At 48.4% G+C, this 27415-nt stretch overlaps 1 long non-coding RNA gene across 1 annotated transcript in view; it reads right to left on the bottom strand.

Annotated features, from left to right (window-relative positions):
• The window catches only part of LOC147668190 (uncharacterized), a 120402-nt gene that overhangs the window by 4986 nt on the left and 88001 nt on the right, over window positions 1-27415 (bottom strand). The window contains exon 2 of the long non-coding RNA XR_015304148.1: window positions 18989-19153. This is a non-coding gene — a long non-coding RNA (uncharacterized LOC147668190). The remainder of the gene's footprint in view (window positions 1-18988; window positions 19154-27415) is intronic.

Genomic DNA, 27415 nt, shown 5'->3' with positions numbered 1-27415 from the left:
CAAACCGGCAGGAACTGCTAGAGTCTTCCCCCGACCGGTGTTAAATGGTCTGGGGGCAGTGACAAGGCGTCATTGTTTGTTGGGGGCGGAGGATCTGGCGCTGTTATTTCCACGTCCTCTGCCTTTGGTGCTGTTTCCACGATATCCACCCCTGTTATTTTTAGGTTTCGCCTAGCGGAAGCTGCGCTCTGCGCAGCTTTTCCGCGCAGGCGAAATCCTGTTGAGAACCGTAGGGTGCTTTGGTTCGGCCCTCGTCGTTGATTGGCTGGCTCCGTAAACGGAGCCTTGCCATTGGACGAGGGGCCTGTCTGTCAATGCCGGACCAGACACGGGGGCGTTCCCGACATTCTTTGGCTTTTGCCGACGTCACGCGACGCCGGGAACGCCCCCGTGTCTGGTCCGGCCGGCCGTGCTTGCTGCTGTCCTCCCTCCTCCCGCCGTCCCCACGTTTCCCTCCTCCCTCCCGACGTCCGTGTCCTTTCCCGCCCCCCTCGTCCTCTCCCGCCCCCCTCGTCCTCTCCCGCCCGCCCCCCTCGTCCTCTCCCGCCCCCCCCCGTGTCCTCGCAAATATTGGTGTCCCGCCCGGGGGTTTCTTCAGCCGGCCGGCCAATCCCAGCGCGGCCGGCCGGAAGTGCCCGCCCCCCCCCGCCGCCCAGCGCGAGAAGAGGAGCCACGGCGAGCGCTGGAAGTCTGCGCTGCTCCCGGCCGGCAGCTCGGGGACGCTCTCAGGCCTTCGCACCGGACACACACCTCTTCTTCGCAGCGCTACGGTGCCTCCGGGTGCCCGGGGGCAGCGGAGCTCCGGCGGGGGGTACTCACCAGCCGTCCACCTTACCAGAGGGCCGAGAGGAGAGCGGCAGCACCGGAGGCGGCCTCGTAGGAGCGGAGTGAGGCCAGCCCGAGTGTCACTTCCCCCAGTGAGGCTGCCGGGACAGCTGCATTGATACAGCCCGACTAAAAATAACCCCGAATGTCAGCGAGGGAGGGCAACTCCTGCGCCCGGCTCCCTGCCCCGCTCCCCAACCCCCACGCGAGCTGTGGGAGCGCCGCCGACCGAGCTGCAGACTGCAGTGCTGCCGGCGGTGGCTGATCACGGTGAGTTATCTCGGTGGGTCAGTGCGTCTGCTGCAGGTGTGCGTGTGTGTGAGTCTGGGACAAGAGGACACAGAGGAAATAGCCGACCCGAGGGTCACAGGTTGAGATCCTTGCGGGTCAAGTCTGCGTTCCATCCTCTCGAGGGAACTACATCCAGCGTTAATCTATCTCACTACAGCGCTTAGAAGGGCTTCTAAGAGACATGCAATCATTGATGCTTGTGTGACTGTGAGATTAATACAGCCTAGTGAATTGATCACAATCTTTAAGTCTCTGGGGCAGATACAAATATGCTGATACCCATTCAACACACTGAAAACGTGTTGTTCTGTAGCAATGGCGCAAGCCATTCTTCCTACTGCCCTTTTATGATGTTACGCCTTTTTGTAAATCGCTGTTTTTGCCAAGTTTGTTTAATGTGTGTATTAAACGAATTGCCCTTTGGTCCCTTAAACATAGTTGGACTTCGCTTTCCATAATATTGATTGTTGCTCTCGTAGAGGTTCTCTGTTCTCAAAGACTGTTGCTACATTACCGGAATGGAAGCAGTAAAATGATGGTTAAAGATTAACTAGTCATTCGAGGGTAGGCTGGCATGATGGACTGGGTGCACTATTGAGACTTAATCTGAATACAACATCTTGCAGTACATATTTTGTTACATTCTAATTTCCAGTGACTTCCCGCACACCATGCCTCCACCCCTGAGTTGGTTTAAGGATTCATCTGCTGGTTAGTATGACAGACCCTGCCTATTCACGTTCTCAGGGTCACCTTGCCGCTTCAGAGGCCCGAATCAAAAGTTAAGCCCCCCTTTAAATCGTGGCCTTGTGGGACAGTCCGTTCTGCGCATGCTTCTTGCTATCTTGTTGTTGTTCTACTCTTTAGGGGACATGCGCTTTTTCAAAACTGCACATATTATGTAACACATTTTTGCCGATTTAAGCTTCCTCTTTCCATGCCTATATTTTATTAATCCAGTATGTACAAGCTCAGAGAGCAACCTCAGAATGGAAGTGAGATTTCACATTTCCTTTTATACAGCTTGGGGCTGCCAGACACTGGCTCGGATTTCGCCACTCTCACCCTGATATTTGAAACTGGACGAACAATGCTCTTTCTGGTTTCGAGCAGTGCTTAGCACAAGATGGTGCGTCGAATTCACCCTCCCCCATGCAGAGAGCGTTCGTTGGAGCTTCGATGCATGGAGATATCAGCAGTTTCTCTGCGTTCCCTTTGTCCGATAAAAGGTTGTTTGCCAACTTCATACGCGGCCTTTTTTTGTTTCAATTCCTCACCGACTACTAGATGGCTTGATAAATCGGCATGACAATGCCCTCTTTCGCTTGCACGTGCCTCAGCTGTTTCAGGGTCGCATGTGAGCGCGAGCCGCGTCTCTTGGTGTTCTGGAAGTTTTGTGCGCTTTGTTAGTGATACTTGGTTTCCACGTCCATTACTGACATTCCATTCCGTCTATTTGAGCATTCCATACTAATAGTGCTGAAACTTAAGACCCTGTTTACACTAGTTCAAGGCCGTGCACGTCGGCATGGCTCGCTGTATTCATCGGGAAGTAGACATTCCAAAAATCCGACAACTGCACATGGTTTATTTTTCTTGGTATGTGAAGTTTTTGTAGCCAGTAAGCGTGCAGTACATTCAGTTGTCTTTTTTTTCTTGGTGGTCTTGCAATCTGTATTGTCCCAGAAGTACCATTTCTTAGTCTATTACAAAATGTGCCTGTCGGGTGTGTGAAAGCAACTGTTCATTTGCTGCTATACTTTGTAAAATACTCCTCCTGTTGCACCCAAACGAATTTTGTATTGTTTAATATACTTATATTTTTAAAATGCTTAGGGGGAGTTTCCTAGATCAAGGATGACTTTGAGCAAGCAGATCGGAGTCCAAACAGTGATAATGTTTAGGTTTCGTCTGCACAGCGCTTGGGATGGGCTTGTGAAATCTATTATTTTTAATATAAATCTTAAAAGGAGCTTACTTCCTGCCCCCTCGCTTTCCTGGCATTTTATTGGTTCCTGTGTTGCTGCTTACGTTTCCTCCATTTCTATTGGCTGTAGCATATTGTACTGCATGTACCAATGCTTTTTACTTGTTTACTTCTCTTATCAATTTCCTGTAGCCGAAATACGGTTACCTTCCTCTTTAGTGGAACTATTTTTTCATAGTGTTTTGCCTCTTACTGCTTTTTCGTCTTGCAGCAGATTTATATAGCACAATCTATCACCTGGGCAGATAATGTTTGCCATGTCAAATTATTTTACACTTTGCCCTACCTATTTTCAATACCACATGCCTGCCATGGAGTCAACATTTACCATGTTTCTATCCTTAGCTTTATTGCTTCTTTAAAAAATGTTCTCCTTCAGACAGCTTCTTTGATTTGTTAGCCTTTCTTAGACTCTATATACAGGGCGTTAGTATAACCGTAGGTCACCGGGGAGTAGTCTTGCATGCCTCCTTAGGTTTACATATGAAAGTAATTTTCTATCTCGTTTAAAAAAAAAAAAAAATCTATCTATCCGTAGTTCCACTCTTAATTGTGGGGCTCTTTGCATGTGTGTGGGGCTCTTTGCGGGTGTGTGTGGCTCTTTGCGTGTGTGTGGGGCTCTTTGCGTGTGTTTGGGGCTCTTTGCGCGTGTGTGGGGCTCTTTGCGTGTGTGTGTGGGGGGGGCTCTTGCGTGTGTGTGGGGGCTCTTGCGTATGTGTGTGAGGGGCTCTTGCGTGTGTGTGTGGGGGGCTCTTGCGTGTGTGTGTGGGGGGCTCTTGCGTGTGTGTGTGGGGGGCTCTTGTGTGGTGTGTGTGGGGGGCTCTTGTGTGGTGTGTGTGGGGGGCTCTTGTGTGGTGTGTGTGGGGGGCTCTTGTGTGTGTGTGTGGGGGGGGCTCTTGTGTGTGTGTGTGGGGGGCTCTTGTGTGGTGTGTGTGGGGGGCTCTTGTGTGTGTGTGTGTGTGGGGGGCTCTTGTGTGGGTGTGTGTATTGGCATTGTAAATGAGAATGCCATTTATTTATCTGTTTTCAAAACCAACACATAAATAAAAAGTTTGCCATTTAGAATGCCAATGGCTCAAACTTTTCCGAAGGCGAAACCATTGCATTGTAAATGCTTGTTGTTATAGGTGGTCTGCATGCTCCCCTTGTTGTACTGGGCTTGCTGTAATGCCTGACCTCTAGAAGCTCCCCTGTTACCGGAGCGACGAAAGGAACTGCCCCTGAACTGCTGTGACTGCAGAGCCCCCATGGATTTTGCTGTCTCAGTGTCTTTTTTAATTTTCTCAAGGGTAGTGTCTACATCAGGGCCAAAGAGAAAGTCAGGGTTAACAGGCTGATTGAGCAAAGTTGTTTGGATTTCTGGTTTGAAACCAGAGATGCAGAGCCAGGCATGACGTCTCAGCATTACGCTAGTGTTGATGGCTCTAGCTGCTGTGTCTGCTGCATCGAGTGCACACTTGATGGATGCATTTGAAATCAACTTTCCTTCCTGTATCAGCATTTCTGCTCCCTCTTTGTAAGCATCAGGCAGGTGTTGCATCAGCTGTTCTAGCGTGTCGTAGTGAGCCCTATCATATCTGGCTAATAGGGCCTGTGTATTTGAGATCCTCCAAATATTAGCCGCTTGAGCAGCCACCCGTTTACCAGAAGCCTCTAAGATTTTGGATTCTTTGTCCGGAGGAGCATCACCACTTGTCTGAGAGTTTGCTCTCTTGCGAGCATTAGCCACTACTAGGGAGTCCAATGGGAGTTGGCCCTTGATGTACATAGGGTCCACAGGCGCAGGCCTATACTTTCTTTCAATCCTTGGGTTTATAACCCTTGCCCTTGTGGGTTTCTTGAAAATGTCAGTAGCATGTTTGAGGACACCCTTTAGCATAGGCAGTGTTTTTACCGATCTTTCTGAGGTGGAGAAAGTATCGAAGAGAAAGTCCTCCTCCACTGGCTCTGCGTGCATGTCAACATTATGGTTGAGGGCTGCTCTTTCAATTAAACGACCCAACTTTCAATTAAGGCATTAAAAGCCGCCGTGTCTTCAGTAGGCGAGGTTTTGACACTATAAGACTGAGTGTCGGGTGTAGTGAGGGGATCATCAGGGTCAGCAGGGTCAGTCCAGTGTTGAGACTCTCCTTAATCCACGACAGTATTGTAAATGAATCCCATATGACTATAATCATCTCCCACTTCCTCGTCGCTGCGTGTGGGAGAATCGGCACCATGTTGTGTATAGGACTGAACATGTTCAAAGAGAACAGGTGAGGTTGCAGAGTCCTTTTTCTTTTTGAGGGGGATTTTATATGACTCCAAAGGATGTTCTGGTGCGATTTTCCTTTTGTGAATGGTGAGTCTGCCAGAATCCGAGTTGATGTAGAGCTTCGACTGATTGTCATATGAGGGTGCCTGGAACATTACCTCCTCCCAAATGGACTGAGATTTAGAAGGTCCCGATACCTTTTTGGAGGGTTCGGCGCTCCTTTGTCTCTCGAGCGTTTTGGGTCGAGCGGTCGGGGGCAGTCCGTATTTAATTGGTGGTGGAGGCACCGGAGATGAACCGACCGCCTTAGGGATCGATGTCGTCTTCGATCCGATCGGCTTCGATGTATCACCAGCATGCTTGCGGCCTAGCGTCGACTCGAGCTGATGGTGCGCAGCAGGTACGGCCTTGGTCTTCGACGCGACATGCTCCTTCGGGCCGGGTTTGGTCTTCGACTTGAGGGCCTTACTGAATAGAGTCTTTGAGGCTGCAAGCGTCGGATCAACAGTCTTTTTAGCCTGGAGACCTTTGGCAGTGTCGCCATGTTTGGACGTCGACGTCGTCAGGCTGACGTGCTTGACCGTCGAGACTGGCTTTGGCGCCCCGCGTGGCCCCAAAGGGTCGAGGACGTTAGTAGACTTGACTGGAACCGAGGAGCTCAAGGGCATCCATCCGAGGACTGCTTTCACCAGTTTCGGTTTCGTTTTTGCCTCTGTTGGTTTCGGTTTCGATTTTTGTAGATCGACCGATGGCTCCGTAGACGTATTCTTAGACGGGCCTTGACGCGGGGCTATAGAATGTAACTTAGGATCTCGGCTAAGGCCTTCCGGCGATGCCTCGACCTGAGCCTTAGAGAGTACAGTGTCAATATTAGGTCCCACCATTGTGGGTGGGCCTTGCTCATCGCTCGAGTCATCATCGACAGCTTCGATGGCCTCTGCGTCGTCTCCTACCTAGACGACGTCTTCTTCATGGACGTAGCCTTCATCGTCGTCCATACCGAAGGTAGAATCTCGCTCCAACTCGGGGTCTGACTGCTGGTCAGGAACCTCTTCATCGACGCCTTCATCGTCATCGGCTTCGAAGATGTTCTCCGGGTCAGGCGTCGCTTTGCGCGGCGCGTCGAACTCGAAGTGTCTTCTTCGACCGGAACTTTGAACAGGCCATACAGCTGGCCTCGTCATGGTCCGGGGACAAACATTTATTGCACACTGGGTGCACATCAATGTGAGGGCACTTAGAGTTGCAGACGGGGCATCTCTTGAATGGTCTCCGTTCCATTGTCGTCGAAGTTGGGGACTGGTGTCGAAAAGGCAAACGGCCTTCGACGTGCTGTTCGAAGAACTGGATGAAGTATAGGCCCGAACGAGACAATACAGACGCCCCGAAGGCCTTTTGGCCTTGCGCTAAGAGTTTTATGTCGATTCCGAACTGGAGTCAAGAAAGTACATCCGAACCCAATGGCGGAAAAAAACAATCTGAGGATGGAGAGGATGCCCATGCGCACTGTAGTCCAGGGGAGGAGCCACCTATCTCGTGATACTTTGAAGACTCTTCCAGGACAACAATGTGCAATCATCCAGACCCAACACTAGGCGGCGATCTATGCACAGATATGAATTCAGCAGCCCACATGCCTCGAACTTGCATTTATATAGCGCTTACTACCCATGACAAGGAGGCGAAGTGCTTTTTCGGTGAGTAGCACGCTACTCCGGAACCCATAAAGGATTAGTGTGGAGTTAGTATAGTGAAATATGAAAGTCATTTCAGTGGTGGATAGGTTGGTCAGTTATGTGGATTCAGAAGGATAGCGGAGGGATAGAAGACGTTAAAGGTTTGCATGATCTAAAATCGGCAATCCAGGCTTAAGTCATCTCTAGACTAGAATATGGTTGCTCCACCCTCGCAGGCCTACCCAAGATCTCTCTGGCACCCTTGAAAGCCTGCCAACGCCAGACTTCTTACTGGCTCTAAGAAGTTCGAGCGCATCTTACCCCACCATAAAGCTCTAAACTGGCTTCCTCTTAAGGCCAGAATCCAATTCAAGCTGGCTTGCATCACCCACAAGGCTCTCTATTCCAGTTCCCCTGCTTTTCTCGCACAGAAACTTGTGTTATCCGGAGGAACCAGAAACTTCCGGTCCGCCAGAGCCCTTTTGCTCCAACCCACACACGCTTCAAGAAAAAAAGAACATACAATCGGGCTTTCTCTGGGGCCGCTCCAAGAATATGGAACTCACTCCCACCCGCCATTAGAAGAATACCATCTCTAGCTCATTTCAAAAAGGAGACCAAGGGAGGCGTGGCTACCGGACGTGGAAAATGGCCGCCTATTTCGAGAGCTCCGGAGTAACACAGCCCTCAAACATCAATCCGCACATTTATCCGCTAAATTGGGGCTTCCCGAGGGGCTCCTCCGCCGTCGAAACCCGAACGGCACACATTGATGCCCCGTGCTTCTAAACCGAAGCCCGCTTCAGAAGTTATCCGCGCCGAACTGTGCGAGGCCTGGTGGAGCCTGTGAGACCGGGGACTCAGTTGGTTACAGAAGCTGGCGGCGGCCTCATAGACAATGGCGCATGCCTGCACGACGCTCCTACCACATCTGCTCCTTCCTGTGATTGCCTCCCTGGCTGGCGGGACCCTGCTGAGAGTGACAGAAAATTGGCCAACGTCGTCCATTGGACTCTCAGCCTTGCGGGAGACGTCTCTCCGGCCTCGCCCATCGACTCACCCTCTCGCCTCCACCCCACTACAACAGCTTGAGACTGGGACGCTGAGAATATTGAGAGCGTGTGTTCGGTTTACCCAGTAGCTCCACTGGGTTCACAACTGGTACGCACTCTACAGCCCACGGTAAAATGGCAGGCAGAGGGCCCAGAAACCAGACTGTCCAGGCGAAATTGAACAAGTATGCATACGAAAAGGGATCGCATACAACGCCACTTCACGGCAGAGCGCAGGAGGGTGACGGAGGGAAGAAGGTAACATTAGAGGACATCATGAAGGCACTAGCAAATGTCCAGACGACGGTCGGAACGATCTCTATGGATGTATCCCTGCTGCGGGCGGACCTCCACAAAATGGCAGACAGAGTAAAAGACGTGGAGATAGTGGCCAAATCCCTGGTCCAAGACACCTCGGACCTCCAAGTATCAGTGGCCCGCCTGGAAAAAGATAACAAGCTGCTTATGGACAAACTGGATGACCAGGAAGGGCGCGCTAAACGGAACAACGTCAGAATTATTGGCATTCCGGAATCGGAAGGGACCCAGGCAATGGACCTTTATGTTGAAGACCTGATAAAAACTAAGTTACAGCCCAAGGAACTCTCGCACTTCTTTTCAGTGGAGCGCGCTCATAGAGTGCCTGGTGGAAGGCCGAAACCGGGGGTGCCTCCGAGACCTGTACTGGCACGTCTTTTCAACTTTAGGGATCGCGACGCCATTTTGCAAGCGGCAAGGATCTCCCCCCTGTTCGGATCTTGAACTCGACCCTCTTCTTCTTTCCGGATTATACTGCAGCCGTCTCTCGGAGAAGTTTTAGTTTCTTTGAGGTTAAAAAACTGCTGCGGGCGCAAGAATTGCCATATTCCATGCTATTTCCAGCAAGGCTGAGGGTAATGGCTGAAGGGAAAACATGGTTTTTTGACACGCCAGAGACGACCCTCGAATGGCTGGAGGGATGGCGTCGAGCAAACAAAAAGGACCGGAGACCGGGATCGCACCGCCGCCGAGAGGGGGTAGACTCCCCAGAAGATATGGGCCCCGGGGATCAGGAGCCCCACCGTGACCTACATCCTGAAGAAGAGTAGGGCTGACCAGGCTGCAGACAATACTTTAGACTAGAAAGTACGGCACGATGAACGCTGACAATTGAGCTGCCTTGAAGTTCTGGACTGGGGGGGCCTAAGGGACTCCAAAAGGCTGCTGCCTCAAAGGACTCTCCCCCGACACGCAAGTATTGCAGTTCTGGGAGGGACAATAAAGCACTCTGCAAAGTTGGGGTGGCGGGCAGTTCTAGGTTCGCCTGGCAGGGAGGCGGGGAGGGTGGGTGGGACGCGAAGGTAACTTATGCTACAGCTTTTGTTATGTATACAACTGTTTCTTGTTTGTTTGTTCAACTCACTCTGGTTCTGACAGCACTATGGGACGACACTTCGGCACTATGGGCCACACGCAACTCTAGATTCTCGATTCACCTCACTGCACCCAATATTGGCGGGTCACCTGCATGATGTACCTTACTATAGATAATGGCTGAAGCTGCTGCGCATGAGCCGCAGGCTCCTCGGACAACTCTCACCCTTCTCACCTGGAATGTCAGGGGCCTGGGAGATAAAGTGAAAAGAGCCCTGGTACTGCCATACCTGAAACGCTGTGGCCCTGCAGGGGTCTTTCTGCAAGAGACGCACCTGGTTGGGTCTGCGGTTCGAGCTATGGATAGATGGGGTTACCAGATGATGGCCCATGCAGACTTCTCCTCGGGCTCCAGGGGTACAGGGATTCTTATTAGGAAAAACTTCCCATTAGCGGTGCAGCAAACACGAGTTGACGAACAGGGCCGCTTTGCGGCGCTGACCTGTCGCTGGAAAGGAAGGTTATTCAATTTGGTCTCTGTATACATACCGCCTGCACTCCATACACAATCCCATTCAGCTCTTACGACGTTTCTATTGACACTCCTAGAGGCAACACTCCTAATGGGGGGCGATTTCAATGACATAGTAGATGGCTTACAGGACAGATTCCCTACTAGGCCTGAAACTCAGAGTGGGCGACGTCTTCTTGGTCTCATAGATGCCCTAGGGCTTATAGACAGCTGGAGATTCAAGCACCCGAATGAGACACGGTACACCTTCTACTCAGCAGTACATAAATCTCTCGCACGTATCGATTATTTCCTGGTGTCAGCAGACGCACTGCTGGGTATAGAGGAGGTCACTATCCGCCCTAGAGGCATATCGGATCACTCCCCAATAATGCTTAAATACACCCATCATCAGGCCCGCCGAAGGCGCATGCTCCCGGTACATGCTAGCAAAAAAAAACATTCAGTCAACCCTCGCACGTACCACTAAACAATTCTTCCAAGAAAACCAGGGCTCGGTGGACTCACCCAGTACGCTCTGGGAGGCGTATAAAGTGGTCCTCCGGGGACAAGCTATGGCATCCATTCTGGGACACAAACGGGAGCGTCAGGCGGAACTGGACAGCCTCGAGGCTGAACTTACAGTAGCCATTGAAGAGCAGGAGGCCCACCCATCTCCGCCTAAAACAAATAGAACTTTTGGCCCACCAGAGAGAAATAGCGCTAACCAAGATACAAGCCACTAGACACAGAGTGTATGAACTGGGAGATAAGGCAAGGAAAATGCTGGCCTGGCTAGATCGGAAAGAGTGAGCACATAAAGTCATTCCACAAACTAACCTCTCCTACAGGCTCCCCGATTTCCGACCCAGATGGCATAGTCAATCTCCTAGCTGACCACTATGAACAAATCTATGCTCCCCGGGCAGCCTATTCGACTGCTGAGGCATATGAATATATTAAGGATCTATCAATACCAAAGCTCTCGCCGGAGGCAGCGCTCCTCTTAGAGGCAGACATTACCACCGATGAAGTGCAGACAGCTACCTATGCCTTAGCGTCTGGCAAAGCACTGGGGCCGAATGGGCTCCCAGATGAAATGCACAAGAAACTGATACAATCGACAGCCCCCTTCTTCCTTAATATGATCTCCGACAGTCTGGAATTAGGAGAGCTGCCACGAGATCAAAGACTAGCCACTATTGTTGCGATCCACAAACCTGGCAGGCCTAAGACGGACTGTGCCTCATACCGTCCGATCTCACTCATTAACGCAGAGCCTAAGATCCTCGCTAAATTGCTAGCGTTGCGACTCACTCCTCACCTAGCGACATTAGTACACCCGGACCAATCTGGCTTCATGCCACATCGGAGCACGGCCCTAAATCTCTTGACGGCTTCTTGCGGTCCTTGCACGTGCCCCCTATCTCAAAGACCCTGCTGTCATCCTCTCTCTAGACGCCACTATGGCGTTCGACACAGTCGAATGGCCCTACTTGTTTGCAGTGCTCCAACATATGGGATTTGGTCCCAAATTTTGCGCCTGGGTTCGTTTGCTGTACACTAGCGCATGTTGTCGCAAATGGACACATTTCACGACATTTCCCACTTGGCCGAGGCACGAGACAGGGATGCCCACTGTCTCCGTTGCTATTCGCACTGATCCTGGAACCACTTGCGATCTGGATCAGATGGGAACCCTCCATCAAGGGGCTCCGGTGGACTGACATATGAGAGGATGGTATATCCCTATATGCGGACGATATCCTTCTGTACCTCACCTCCCTGAAAAAATCAATTCTTGAACTACTGAATGTGTGTGAAAAGTTTGGTAGAGTATCAGGATACAAGATTAACTGGACTAAATCCATCCTGTTTATCCTTTCTGGTCCGCTGCCTATTCTACCATTAACCTGCCCTTTAAGGGTTACAACAACTGCATTCAAATACCTAGGTATCTACATAACACCAGACCCCGATGAATTCTACAATCTAAATCTCAGCCCTCTATTGGACCGTTTCAAACGTGACGTGAAGGTATGTCAGACTCTCCCTCTCACACTTCTAGGAAAGGCAGCATTGTATAAAATGATGGCTCTCCCCCGCTTCCTTTACGTTCTTGAAAATACTCCTTCCTTGGTCCCTACACAGTACTTTAAAACGATTGAGTCATCAGTATCCCACCTGCTGTGGGGTGGAGGGCCGCCCCGAATAGCACAGGATAAATTGACTAGGAGTTGGTACGATGGGGGAATTGCACTTCCAAATGTAGAGCTCTACTACTGGGCGGCACATCTTAAGCAGATTAATTTTTGTTACACGCCCCGCAAACTGAACCTACGTATCATGCTGACAGACACTCTTTGGAAGGCAGGGGACTGCTGGGTAATATATACAGCCCCCGTCCACCTTCAGACTTGATAGGCCCAACGCAGCACTCTGTGCAGCTTTAGTACCGGGCCAACAGATGACTCAAATGCTTGAGAACCATCACCCAAATGACACCACTGTGGGATTCAAGCAGGATGGGTTTCCTCCGAAATAGTAAGGGATTCCAGGCCTGGGATAACCTTGGTATTTCAGTGGTAGGAGATTTACGGAAGAACGGTAGGGTGGTAGACTTCGCCCATCTACAAACACAATATGAAATGTCACAAACAGAGATATTTAGATACCTTCAAGTTAAACATGCGCTTCAATCGGCTATACCGGTTGGCACTGTCCTTGGGGAACCCTGTCCTCTCGAGGATAGGCTCTTGACTGAACACATGCAGGAATGGGCAACTTCCCTCACATACAGAAAGCTAGTTAATAACCTCCCGGACGTTACAACCACCCTGAAACAACACTGGTCTGAGGAGGTGGACCCACTTGATGACTCTGAATGGCAGTAGGCCCTTGCCTCTCTACGTGAAGCGGCCATCCCCTCTAGACTAAAACTGATCCAACTCAAAATATTGCATTGTACGTACTATACCAGACCACTCCTACACAAGATAGGAAGAGCTGTGCATAAATTCTGCCTACGTAATTGCGGGGAAGAGGGGACTTTTTTCCACACTATCTGGGAGTGTAGGTTCATTTCAATGTACTGGACAGCAGTGATGCGCACGATTTTTCAAACAATAGGCATCTCCCTGCTGCCGGAGCCTCGGCGATGCTTACTAAATGTATGGGAGCCAAATTACTTGAACCACCGGCAGCAGGACTGGGTGATGTTGGGCATGCTGCTGGCAAAACGCAATGTCGCCAGGCTTTGGGGCTCTGCAGTGTCACCAACATTAAATAGTTGGTGTAAAGATATGGACGGGGCAATGGTAGCAGAGAAGGCTGTATATATTCATCGTGGTTGCCCAAGCAAATGGGGTAACATATGGGGTGAGTGGAACACATTCAGGGGTAACATCTGCGAACCACCAAGCACCGATGGGGACAATGAGGATCTAGACCAATGATAGCTCCTTGGATATATGGCTGATGAAGCGATGTGTTCACAATGTCATGTTTAATACCTCTGATTTCAAATTGAATGTAATTGCGGAAGGCCCGCTATTGTGTTTCTATACCTGATATAACAATCCTATGCAGAACTGTCCTAATTGCTGTGTTATTACAAAATAAAAAACAATTTTAAAAAAAAAGGAGACCAAAACTTTCCTAATGGGCAAATTCCTTTCCTAAAAGCTCAAACTACAATCACCCCCTCAACCTGACTTTACCTATAGACACTGCACTATTCCTTGGCTGCCTCCCTTATGTTATCCACCCTGCACTTCTGAACAATCTTTCAGGGTTTTCTAGTTTATTGCATCGTTTTTGCTCGTATCCCTCATAGTAATCTGATATTATGATTGTTTGTTTTGCCACCTTCTGTATCTATTTGTTTCCCTATCCCTTGGCTCTCCTCCCCCCTTTGTTCTGTATCCCACCTGATACTACCATAAAGCGCTTGGATACCCTCACCGGTCTGGTTCGCACTCTATAGAACACTAAATAAATAAATAAATAAATAAATGTATATAGCGCTTGTTACCCCTGATAGGGTGTTGAAGCGCTTCTTTTTTTTTGCAAATAGCACGCTACTCGAGACCCCATTAAAAGATTAGTGATTAATTAATATAGTGAAATGTGTTTTTGGTGCGTGCCCTTTAGGGTTGCACAATACATTCAGCAGCCCGAAGGGACCCACTCTGGTACAAGGCCCTTGGTACCACTGGTACCTTTTACTAGGGACTTGTATGTGGGCCAGAAGTGTGCCAATTGTGGGAGCAATGGTACAGGGTTGGGAAAGAACACAGGTCCTGGGGCCTGTTTAGCAGGCTATCAGCACACACTCAGTAAAGTTAGCATCAGATACAAGGCAAAACGTTAGGGGGTAACCATGAACAAGCATTTACAATGCAACGGTTTCGCCTTCGGAAAAGTTAGAGCTATTGGCATTGTAAATGACAAACTTTTTATTTATGTGTTGGTTTTGAAAACAGATAAATATATGGCATTGTCATTTACAATGCCAATAGCTTACTCTGTCGCAAATGCGAGACGTATTGCATTTGCACACACACACACCCACACAAGAGCCCCACACACACACAAGAGCCCCCCACACACACACGAGGCCCACACACACACCACACAAGAGCCCCCTACACAGACCACACAAGAGCCCCCCCACACACCACACAAGAGCCCCCCCACACACACACGCAAGAGCCCCCCCACACACACGCAAGAGCCCCCCCACACACACACACGCAAGAGCCCCACACACACACACAAGAGCCCCCCACACACACGCAAGAGCCCCCCACACATGCAATAGACCCCCACACACGCAAAAGCCCCCACACACGCAAGAGCCCCCCACAGACACAAGAGCCCCCCACGCACACGCAAGATTCCCCCACACGCAAGAGCCCCCCACACACACGCAAGAGCCCCCCACACACACAAGAGCCCCCCACACACACAAGAGCCCCCCACACACAAGAGCCCCCCACACACAAGAGCCCCCCACACACACGCAAAGAGCTCCCCAAACACACGCACAGAGCCCTCCGCTCCATTTGCATCAGGTGTGAGGCTCCTGACTGCTGACAGCCAGGAGACTCCAACAAAAGGAGGCTTATGACCCCTAAGACTCGGCCTTTGTTATGGCCAGTATAGAAATAAGAGAGCCCTGTCCCCTCCTGCACTTTGTTGTGATCGGAAGCAGACAACAACGTGCAGGCGCTGCTGAGAGTGTCCCGGTGTTTGGAAATTACACCAGGACGAATTCAGTATCTTTTTCTGTGGGCACCAACTTCTTGGCAGGGTGGACGGCAGCCACCCTGTGAAAATAAATGGGGGGAATCCGTCCACCCGCGTGGACCCCTGACTCGTGCCCTGGTTGCAGCCACCCCTTCTGCACATTGCACCCACACAAAATCTGTGTTGCTCCTTCCGCGCCCCCCCCCAAATGTTTAACTAGCGCTATGAGGTGGCCAGCGCCAACTGCATAATAGCACTTTTATCTCACTGCCTCATTGCCTGTTAACTCCCACCCCCTTGTTGTTCCTTCCCTCCCATTGTCCCTGTTGACACAGCCATCAGCGAGGTGCAGCAGTAGGAGAATGGGATGAGCAGGAGGCAGGGTGCTCCTGGTGGGGCTGCGATCGTGGATTTACTAACTTGCAACTAAGACTTAATTAATAACCTACAAACTACACCTCGACTACCTGACCTTCATAACTACAGTCAAATATTCAAAATACAACAGCCTTCTAAATCATGAACTATTTTATTTGCAGTTTTTTGCAGGAAATAGGTTCAATAGCATTAGAGCACTTTCCATTAGCACACAAGAGCTGATTTTTTTCCTAAGTCACAGGAAATTAAATAATAGGAAGCTGAGCCAAAACTGGGACTTAAACCTGTTACCTAGCTCCAAAGTCTGCAGCTCTGCCGTTTAGGCCACTTTGTCTGCCTATTATGGTGACGTATTACTTATTTTACTTTGCACTGTAATCCTAATTTCTTTATTTACCATAACATTTCCAAAAACGTATTTGGCAGGGGAGAACATCCCAAAGAACAGCTTAACGTGATCTTTAAAGCATAGGATTTATAAATGATAACTATACACCAGTTCTCAACGTACCGATTTACTCCTTTGAAGTGCAGCTGTTCTCCCATTGCAAGTACTGTACACCACCTGAGAAATGCTTGCACTCTCTTTTTCAAATTAAAAAACTACATGTCCATTTACAACACAAGGAACAACCCAGCTAAACATCACGCTCACTTTTGTGTTCAATATCACACTCACTTTGTGTTTAAAAGTACACATGGATACACTGTTGTCTGTTGACAACCTGGATGGAACGTATGAATTTGGCATTTACTGCTCAAGACATGTCAAAGACAGTCACGATGGGTGGCCATATTAAAATCAGGCAAAAACATCCCGCCTCATCAATAAGGTACATGGCAGCTACGGCTGCCTCCCATACAGCTGCCTGAACCAAACGTGGACAACATTTGTGACTCAGTCACGCCTCTGCGCAAAAAATGATGCGCTGTAAAAAAGTCATGTGAATATCACCGCTGCTTAACGTGAAGAACCCGTATAAGGCTTTATTAAGAAAGCCAAGGAGTCGGTTAGAGCACCGTACGTGACGTCAAATTGATCTTAACAGCCCGCCTCTCACCTCCTGTGCGCCGCAGCCCGGCAGCAGATACGAAGCCAGCTCTTCCGCGGCTGCTTCCACCAGCGGCTCAGGAGCCCAGGCAGAGCTTCGGCTCACTCCCGGGGTCTCTTCGGGTGCGTCACCCACCCCAGAGGCATTGCTGAGGCTCTGGGAGACGTTGCCACTGTCCTCGCTCTCTCCCTCCTCTTCAGTCTCTTCCACCGGGCAGCTGTCTACACGCTCCATCTCGTAACACCCCCAAGCAGAGCCACTACTCTCGATTACTTGCCGATATCTCGGAACTAAAACCAAGGGAACTACAACTAGAAACTGCAAAATTGAAGCCAGACAGAAGTTGTTGTCACATGACGCTAGAGAGGCGTTAACAGTCACGTGATGGATCTCCCGAGCCCCGCCCCTCATATTCTAACCGGGGCTTCCCTTCACAAAGAGAAAAGCACTTATGAAGGAAAAAAACTCGAAAACAGGACGTGCAAAAGATGTAAGAACTGTAATTTGGCACCGACTTTTCGACTGAGGAATACTAAAATTACATCCGTGGTCAACATAAAACAAGCACCTACGAGGACAGGGGGGGGCGGGAGAGGAACGGACGGCGGGAGGGGGCGGGAGAGGACACAGGGGGCGGGAGGGGGGCGGGAAAGGACACGAGAGGAACGGACGGCGGGAGGGGGCGGGAGAGGACACAGGGGGCGGGAGGGGGGCGGGAAAGGACACAAGAGGAACGGACGGCGGGAGGGAGGCGGGAAACGTGGGGACGGCGGGAGGAGGGACACAAGGCAGGACAGCAGCAAGCACGGCCCGGCCGGAGGAGACTCGGGGGCGTTCCCGGCGTCGCGTGACGTCGGCAAAAGCCAAAGAATCTCGGGAACGCCCCCGTGTCTGGTCCGGCATTGATGGACAGGCCCCTCGTCCAATGGCTAGGCTCCATTTATGGAGCTAGCCAATGGGACGGGGGCGTGTTCCAGAGTGCCTTACTGTACTCAATAGATTTCTCTGGAGGAGGAGCCTAACGGCTCCGTCCCCCAGCGAAACCTAAAAAAGGAGCCCATTCCTACACCTATGGTGACATCTGAAGTTTCACCACGCTTTTGTATTTGCTGAGGAGCCCAAGAAAAAGGCTCTGATAGAGGGGTATCTGTGAGATGAAACACAAACCGATATTGAAAGCAACTAACATGACACTGTCTGGGTATATTCACATGATGACGAGAATTTTCCGATGTTATTCCATCCTGGTTGGTAAAAACTGATGGTGGGGTTGCAAATGTGAGATTTCTCCCAGCTACATGTTATGTTCTCAAGCAGGCTGCGTGAATACAGCTAGTTGGTAAATGCGCAAGCTGGATGTGTGTTTATCAACACAAAAAGATTATCTTTTTTAACTGGATTGTGGCAACAGTTCAATAAACGGCCAACAACAAGTTTGCTTACCCAGCTTGGGAAGTCGGACCAGGTTGGACCCCGTAGGCAGAGGTCACGAATATTACGGATGATAATCACACAGGACTGCAGACCATTTGCTCTAGCCTCCATCCTTCAAATATTTCCCGAATGAGGAATCCCGTGGCTGCCTCTTAAGAGGCACGAGGTCACTGCTCCCGTGCTACCCATCACCTGGAGCATTCAATTTAGAGTACTGAGAGACAAGGAAAAGAGAGGAAGGGGAATCCAACCCAGCTGACATGACTCTTCTTTCTCGAGTCTCATGGAAACAGTGGATAAATGCATCTTTCGATCCATCCAACGCTAAGCACAATACGTCAGGCAGGTGTTGCAGGGAATGGGGGCATGAAACTAATATCAACAAGTTCTATAACAGAAGAATGATTGGATCAGAGTTAGCAAAGTGCTAGATGACGAACAATTGTGCTTTAAACTCCAGAATTTGGGAATTGGGAGACTGGCGGCTAACATGATGACTCAGGATCTTAGACAACACAAAAACATAACATATACAGGCCTACGTGCCTATTTCCTGGTGAGCATATACTAATGCCCGTAGGTATGTGCCACCATCACCACTAGGGCAGGCGGAGGGAAACACCCATACAGTCACGCTCACTCCAAGGATACGGTCTGTACCATTGGCAGCACCTATTTTTTCCAGCTCTGCCCTTTTTCTCATACGTTCTGCATGTGTATACGTGTGTTTTCTCGTGGGCTGTATATCATGTTTATGTACTGCATTGCCTGTCGCTGAATAAGATGTTTCATGTGATGATGAAAGAGCAAGATGGTGTGTGTGCGCGCTCTCTTTATGCGGTGCAGTGAGTGATGTAGAAGGTGCGTGTGCGGTATGCTTCCTTCAAGTGCACAACTCCTTCCAGAAGAATCGCTCATGTCTTACCTTAAGTCGTGCAAATTTCTTCTTCCAGGAGCGCAGTCCAGAGAGGTAGATCTGCTTGAGCACCCCTTGGCTGAGCTGCAGGTCAATGCCCTCTGGGGTGACTGTGAACTGGAAAGCCACGGCCTGGTGGGCTTCTGCCATGATGAAGATGCAAAGTCCTCCCTGCTAGAGTACAAAGGAGGAAGCGAGTTAAGTCGAGCAGACTTCAAGATCAGCAGCACGTGGCATCAGATAGCAGGCTGTGTAACCATCCCTTCACAACCCCACAACAATACAGAGGACCACGTGGAACAGCCTGCACTTGAGGCATGCAGGTTCACCCCGTCACTGCTCCGCCATTTCCAGCTTACACAAGAGTCACGGTTGCAGAAAGTGGGCAGGCCTTGGGGTTGAAACCTCCTTAGGTAACGCACCGTCTGCAAATCCTCGGGAAACAATGCACGGTATCTACATCGTTTTTACGGCCCTGCTTTCGACGCTGGCTCCTGTGGAGATATGCTATCTGCTATCGGCTGTTCAAGGCCAGCTCCTAACAGAAGGCACTGACTGGAAGGAGACAGCCAGCAACCATATCCCCGATAAGGCAGCGATAAAGCACCAAGGCGGGGTTCCAGTCCGAACAGGGGACACGCAGGACACAGTTCTCGCATACCTTGGACCAAGACAGCAACGTGTCAGAGATTAAAAGAGAGCAGTATTTTTTCACGAGATACATGTCGTTTTCAGGAAAATGACACATTACTGGACTGTAAAAAGGCAAAACCAAATTCTAAGAAATTTGCGGATGTAGGTAGATTTTGCCTAAATAGGAAAATTCTTGCCAGCTTCCATTGAGGTTAGATATGAGAGAAAAATGAAATTACTGTGCAAAGGCGGTCCCGTTAATTATTTCATGCTGACACCCTCTAAAAAGCAATGCTTAAAGCAGCCAAGTCAGTGATACTCAAAGTACGGCTCGGGGGCTGCTTGCGGCCCTCCGAAACTTCACATGCTGGCCCCTGCTGAACGGCAGCCTGCACCATTTAACTATAGGAACACGTTCATTTTTAAGACCTCTTTCAAAAAACCTGCATAAAAATGGCAAAGTCTCTCCAAATTTCAAAATGTTCATTAACATGCAGATCAGTTCATTGAGAAGTATATTTTAAAAGTGATAGTTTAAAAAAAAAACGTAGAAACATTCATGCCTCCTCCCACCCTGGCAACAATGCCAATGATGAACTAACTAGGCAAGTCAGTTGTCCAGTCGAACCCTCTGGGTTGCATAGGTTGTTGTTATACATGGGCAACATTATAGTTTATTAAATCAACCACAGCAGAAAGTTTTGTACGGTGCATATCCTTTACACATATATTTCAAGGTGCTCTTACATGTGGAGTGAAGAAAAGGGAGGCATAGTATAATAAAACAATTCCCTAGGATTGCACAATTTAGTCAAGTGAGTAATCCAGGATTGACCATATGTTTTTTTGCTTTTACATTGTGCAATTCTATTTCCTTCTAATTCAATAAGGAAGTTACTTATTTTTTTACTCCTGACTCACCAGAGATAGTGATAGCAAGTAGAGAAGGCTGGTAGAGGGATAGCGATTCAGATACTGCATAACAGTATTGGCAAAGGTATGACTTCTAGAGACTAGGGGATTCATTTAGAGGGCAGTATGGACTCATACTCTCAAAATAACTCCATGATTAAGTGATCACACCATGAATATGCTTCACATCCCCAACACACATCTTACCCCATACCATGTTGGCATCAATGTGGCCCTTGGGCACACCACTGACCATATTGTGTAGCCCCTGGGAAAATGTTTACGAGTACCCATGAGCTAAGAGATCAAGACATCAGCAAATGGGCCAGAACCTCTCACCCAGAGCGATAAACCTAGGATGCCCTACATAGAAGACAAAAGAACTTACTGCCTACTTATTCAAACTCTTTTTCGCGAGTGGCCATATTGAGAATACAACAACATGTACCATAGACTTCTTTTTCTGTCTGAAATAAATCTTTCTTTTTCTTTATTTTTTCACATATCAAAATTTAGACATTTCCATCATCTTTTTGAACACATCACTGCCAATTTTGAATCATAGAATCTTCTACTCCCAATCAGCATTCTCCCATTTTCTCACTCTCATACTCTCTTCAAACTGCCTTTGCATTCATTTGCCGCACATACAACACACACTCTGAATATTTCTTTTTTTGAAACTTTTTAGTCCTGATCTCTAAAACAAGCCATAGTAAATGATATTACACATCAAAAAACTTTGAAGATTTAAACAATTAGGACTCTGTTTTATATCCTTATGGCTAATAACATGAAATGGTCCACGTGTTTCGAACTCCTGCGCTTTCTAGAATTCTCATCAGGACCACGCAGCTTCTCTTATTCTCGCTGTCTTAGATGTGCGACCTCCAATTCTGGAGAATCGGTGTTACTGGTTCTGGCACATCTATTTTGAGCTGAAACCATTTTTTGAGAGGAAGGCGCTTATGTGGGAGTATTCTTTCTGTAGGTGAGGATAGGGTACAAATCCTTTCTCCTCTCCTCAATTGATAATAATATTAAGCAGAGGCGCGCCTCATCTTTCTCTTTAACCAGGTCACCAAGGCTGCCGGGATGCGTCGATATGTCCACCACCTCGGCGTCTGTGCATTTGCCGGCTCTAAGAGGGGGTAATCCTTTCTCCTCCTTTTCTCACTCGATAGTATAGTAGCACGGGGGCACGCCTCACGTTTTGGTCTTAATCCAGATTCCTGAGGTTTCCAGGACGCGTCAAAAGAGTCCGCGGTCTCGGCGTCTGTGCCTTCATAGAAGGCAGCACAGGGTTCTACAAGAAGGTCTGGGAAGTGTTATCCAGCGCTACATGCTGTGCCAATGTATATGTAGTTCACATTAGTCATCAGTCCTGGAGAAGGAGAGGGCCTGAGGGTGAGGAGAAGTACAGTCTCTCGGGTTACTTTGAAAGATCTAGCAAAACACAACATGCAAACAGGTGTGACAAATGGCACTTTAAGAAAGAAAAAATAGCCTGTGATAACCTCTGTTCCTGTGAGTGAAGAGCTCCTTCGTATCTGCATTTAATAAACAATAGGCCTGGCGAGCCCTTAGAAAATGTCAAGACAACATCTTGGGCACCGACTGGTATTTCATGCACATTCATATCTCGAGTTTCCCCGGTCAGGAGAGGCTTGCTCATCCAGACCAGCTTTTTGTGCTGTCCAATACACATGCAGCACTGGTTAGACTAGTCAAATCTGGCATGGTAACCATTGTTCTCTCTGGACAGAGTAGAAGTGTCACGCCTAAGATATGTAAGATAACTTAAGTAAATAAAGGACAGAATTTAAGCTAAAAAGGGACTTCAGTATGGATATTAAACAGGATGAAATTCTTTAAAGCATGGGCATTCACAAATATTTTTCCAGGGGCCAAAAAGTTCACTCTAGCAGGTCTGAGGGTCACGTTGATGCAAGCAGGGTGAGGGTCAGTGATGGTTTATGGTGAGCGTAGGGGAAGCGAAGCATGTACATGACAGGGATATGGAAGCATGGTGTTATTATGAGGATCAAATCATATCTTTCATATGCTTCAGTCCCCTTAATTGTCATTATTTGATAGAGCTGGATGAGTCACAGAAGGCTCGAGTTCAGCTGCCTGGCTTTGCTCATGGATCCACTGGATCCTCCAGCCCAAAACAAACAGAGCCCTCATGTTGCTCATTCGCCACCCACACTTTCACCTCAAGACTTAAAGACCAAGAATTTACTTTTGCTATAAACCGTGAAAGGTAAAGAGAAACTCATCAAGTGGCCGAATTGTACCTTGTGAAACCAGAGACTGCGCTCAATCCAGTCAATGCCGTTTGACCAACTGTGTGAGCCTAGGCAATTGTTTTATTTCCCTTTTCTTATTTATCGCATATAAGAGCACCTTGAAATATTTGAGTTCAGGATGTGTGCTATACAAAAACGCTGCCTCTTCTGTTTGATTCAATAAACTATAATGTTGTACCAAGTATTACAACCTAGACCACCAAGAGGGGACACATGACAAATGACTTGCATCTTGGTTCACTCATGGCATTGTTGGCGGGGCAGAAAGAGGTATGTGAATGTTTCTAGGTTCATGTCTGAAAATTATCACTTCGAAAAAATGCCTCTCAATGCAGTGATAGAAGCGTTTCACCTTAGTCTCTTCAAAAAGTGCATTTCATTAACGCTTCTAATCTGATATATTATCAGATTCTGAAAAATAATGTTTCTGCACAATATCTCTAAAAACTAACGTGTTCCAAAATACAAGATGTGCAGGACAACTTCTTTGCTTCTTTTCTTTTACTTTAGTTAAAGTGTAAATAAATGTATGCTTTCTGAATGTTCACATTCAGTCAAGTAAACAGAAGCCCAGTGCTGCTCTTCACCAGATGAATGAATGTAAAGGTCAGGAGGAACTCAAGACAGCCCCCCGGGCCGCATTTCGAGAATCCCTTCTCTAGAAGAACTCACAAAACGCTTCTATGTTCTAAATCAGTTGTACACTTTGGACTTTCAGTGTCAGTAAATTGTGTTTCGCTAACCTCATTCTTGACCTCGAATGGAGTCATAATACGTCAAACACGTCTCTCTGTGCTAGCAAATAATGTGGCACCGCCCATGCTTCCATACCCAGGGGATAAAGCTACCTAGGTCTCTCTCACAGAGGCTCACCTTAAGCAGCCTTAGGAAGCTAGTACAGGGCTGGCTCGCAATGCAGGACCATGTTACCTACGTTTAAGTAGGGGGAACTCTAAGTTGCAATGAAAAAAAACTTGATTTAAACTAAGGCCCATAGCAGGGCCCACCGATTTCAAGAGTCTCCGTTTTCCAGAGTTGTTTTCAGGTGGCCTTAGCACTGTAGGGGCATATGGGTAATGCATCAGCGCTTACACACCACTAAACCAGAATAGAAAACAAAAAGAAGACTAGCGGCTACTATGGGACTCAAGAGAGGCCACAGAAATGGGTAGGTAGTCAGCATTTGGGTGAAACAAGGAAGGATAATAATAATAACGTGATCAGAGAAGTAGGTTAATGACATCATCAACAAGCATTTGCAATGCAATAGGTCTCGCGTTTGTTAAACTTAGAGCTGTTGGCGTTGAAAATAACAATGTTTTTTACTTTTGTTTTTTTATTTGTAGTAGAGTTATTATATTTGCATAGCACCATTGGCAATGGTATAAAAAAGCAAAAAATAAAAAACTGTCATTTTCAATGCCAACATCTCTAACTTTAACAAATGCGAGACCTATTGCATGCACCCACACTGTGCTTGTCCGCTCATTTCTTCTGTTGTCAAAGAACCCCCTACCCAGAAGTTTGGAGTAGCGCGTCTACTTATCTGACCAGCTTATTCAGGTGAACTCTGTCAGCAGCTCATGAGAAGTGACTGTCCGATGTTTAGCTGAAATCCAGCCTACCTGGTGATGAGAGGAAGTGAGTGTGTTTCTCTAAAGAGATTGAAGAGCTTATGGGAGGCAAACTTGATCACTTTACTAAGGAGGGATGAGACGTATTACTAAAGACTCCGATGCCCTGCCTGGACTTTGAACCTAGCCTTCCAGTGCGGAGGGCAGTGGCATTTCCTGGCCTGACTCTCCTCGTGCTAATGCAAGCCAAAGCAGCCAGACTCGGTGCACCGGCTGCAGGTACAGACGAGAGAAAGTCTAAAGATCCTGAGCCTTGCCCGTCTCTCTTACCTAGCAAAGCCTCGCCTGTCTGAGACCCTAAGCAAGTCCCTAGTGGCCTACAGGACTGCACCATCCACTCTATCTGCAGGGAGGATGTTTACCAGATTCTACTCCATACAGAGAAAGGCAGCATCTGTGTATACAAGGCCCAGACACTTGGCCTGTCTCACAACGAGAAAGACTTGTAAGTCCACAACCTGCCACAGACCCTCCTTTGTAAACCTACTCTCAGCTCCCTCAGAAGTCACAGACCCAGGACTCAGAGTCCTCAGGGCTCAATATTGCTGTTAGAGTGTCTCATCAGCAAAGCGCTTAGAGGCAGCCTTGGATGGAATATGGCGCACGCTGAAGCAGAGGGCAGAGGGCAGAAGAAACTGCACACTTCCCAGACGTCCCCTTTCTTCTCTCTTCGCTGCGGAAACCAAACAAGAATTTGCGCGCACGAAAAGAAAAGTGCTTACCGCCTTCTTCTCACTCATTTCTTTCTTAACCCGTTTGCTGCGTCGAACGTTCAGCTCCAGTGCTGAACGTTCGAAAAACAGATAGGGCAGCGTCGGCCAACGGACATTCGCAGCACTATCAAGGTAGTGCTCGCGACGACCGTTGGCCGACGGCAGCAGCCAACGGGTTAAAGATCCTTCTGGTGTCCCAGGTCGCTGACTCACACGCACTCTGACACCTTTTCTCACTCGCCTCATTAAATCCCCCCTCTAAAATATCCTTCTTCTACTCACTCGATAAAACAGGCATAACCAGCTCATCTGGCTTTAGGGGGTGGGGGCTGAAATCATGCAGCTTGCCTGATTCCAACGGCGGGGGAGGGAGGGAAGGACAGGTACGTAAAAACAAAAGGGAAGTGAGAGTAAAGAGTAAGTCCCCGACAGGAGTCCGAGCTAAGAAGGGAGGGGCAAGGAGTTGGGGCCTGTAAGAGGCTGCGGCGGGCTGGGAAGCAGTCTCCGTCACCGCAGTTGACTTCACGGGGGCATACTGCACACGCGTTACCTAAAAACTGTCAGCATTGTGCGAGCGCGCACTGAATAACTAGGCTTGGCCCGAGTGAGGTGGCAACAGGAGCACGCCGAGGCGCATTTTAGAATGCTGTTGGTGTTGCGAGCGCGCGTGCAAATCTCCTGTCCTGCGTGCGCATAGACAGGGAGGGAGGGGAGAGAGGGAGCGAGCTGAGCCCTATGCACGTGAACATTTCCTGTTCACGCGCGCGTCCACCTTTCCAGTCTGTCTCTTGCGCGTGCCCATCTCTTGTCTCCCGTGAAAGGGAACTCAGTAACAATACTTCTCGCTCAAGGCAACGCTTCGCGCTGCGTTCGCCAGGCGAGACCTAAAAAGGAGACAAGCAGTCATGGAAGCAACGGTGTAAACACATAAGAACAACAGACTGATGAAGTCTTGTAGGTTTATATCATACAAAGAATCCCAAGGGCCCTAGTGTGGGACTGGTTGGCAAGGGGGGAAAACTGCACAAAGTGTTGACTATATTCCCAAACGAAATCAAGAATGAAAGGGGTTAGACAAACAGAAGAGGGGGTGGGGTGCAGAATGCAATGTTTTTATACTGGGTTATCTGGTCGAGCCATCATTAATTAAAAAGTTGACGAGATCGTATAAAATAATTACCCATCAGTACAAGACAGGTAAAACTTATGGGCCAGATGAGATTTAGAAGGTTTTAACCAAATACTTGCTGATAACTTCATCTATTTAGTGACAGTAGGACACAAATAGAGTAAACTATAAAGGCATAGATTTATTCAAAGTTAGAAATACTTAAAAAGTCCTAAAGTTTGTTTCCCCCGCAAAGTCCTCATCTGCTTCACTTATCAAAACGACTTTATACTAATCATACCATCGTTTTCCATCTAAGTGACACATTTACTTGTACATGACACTGCATACTCTTCAACAAATACTTAATTTCATTGATTGTCTAATGAGCACGAGCTAGTTAATCACAATACTAGTGAGAACACATTTGGTTTTGTTACACAATTCGTATCATTCATTTGCACGGGTAGAAAACTAAAAAGAACTGTTGCTCCAAGCAAGCAACACATTCTGAAGAGGAGTCTGCTAACTCATGGCTGGACCTCTTGCAGACCCTGCCCAGAGGTGTATGCTACAGAATGATTGCAGATGGTATGTGCCAGTGGACAAACTCAAACATTTCACAGCTCAGTGAAATACTGCGCCCGTCCCTAGAAAGGAATGTGTCAGTAAACATACCTTTACTTCACTTGCATACTCCTGGGTGCAGCGAGGTGAACCTTTACCTAGATCGAGGGCCGGAGCTCAGTAAACACTAGGACAGGCAGGGCACGGACAGCACCGCTGCATCACTACTTGGAAAAGGGAGCCCAGGCAATTCAATTGTATTTATATAGCTCTCAATATCCCCCTGATGAGGTGCTTTTCAGCAAGTAGCGCGCTACTCCAGAACCTAAAGTGGTGGATTAGTACAAGGAAATATAAATTGTTATTGGGAGTAGTAGATCTGAAAGTCTGTTAGTTAAATGAATACAATAAAGGATGGTTAGAGGAGGGAAGAGTTTAGAAATGGTTATTTGGGAGCCATAGTAGGAGAAGAGATTTGGGATGAGTCAGAGTGGGAGTAGGGGATATTTTGGAAGAGAAATAGGATGAGTCAGAGTGGTGGTTTAGCGAGGTTTGGG

This window comes from Lissotriton vulgaris, unplaced genomic scaffold (genome assembly GCF_964263255.1).
Source record: "Lissotriton vulgaris unplaced genomic scaffold, aLisVul1.2 SCAFFOLD_1181, whole genome shotgun sequence".
Classification (NCBI taxonomy): Eukaryota; Metazoa; Chordata; class Amphibia; order Caudata; family Salamandridae; genus Lissotriton; species Lissotriton vulgaris.
Note: the sequence above shows the minus strand (reverse complement) of the source record. Positions and strands in the feature narration are given on the sequence as shown.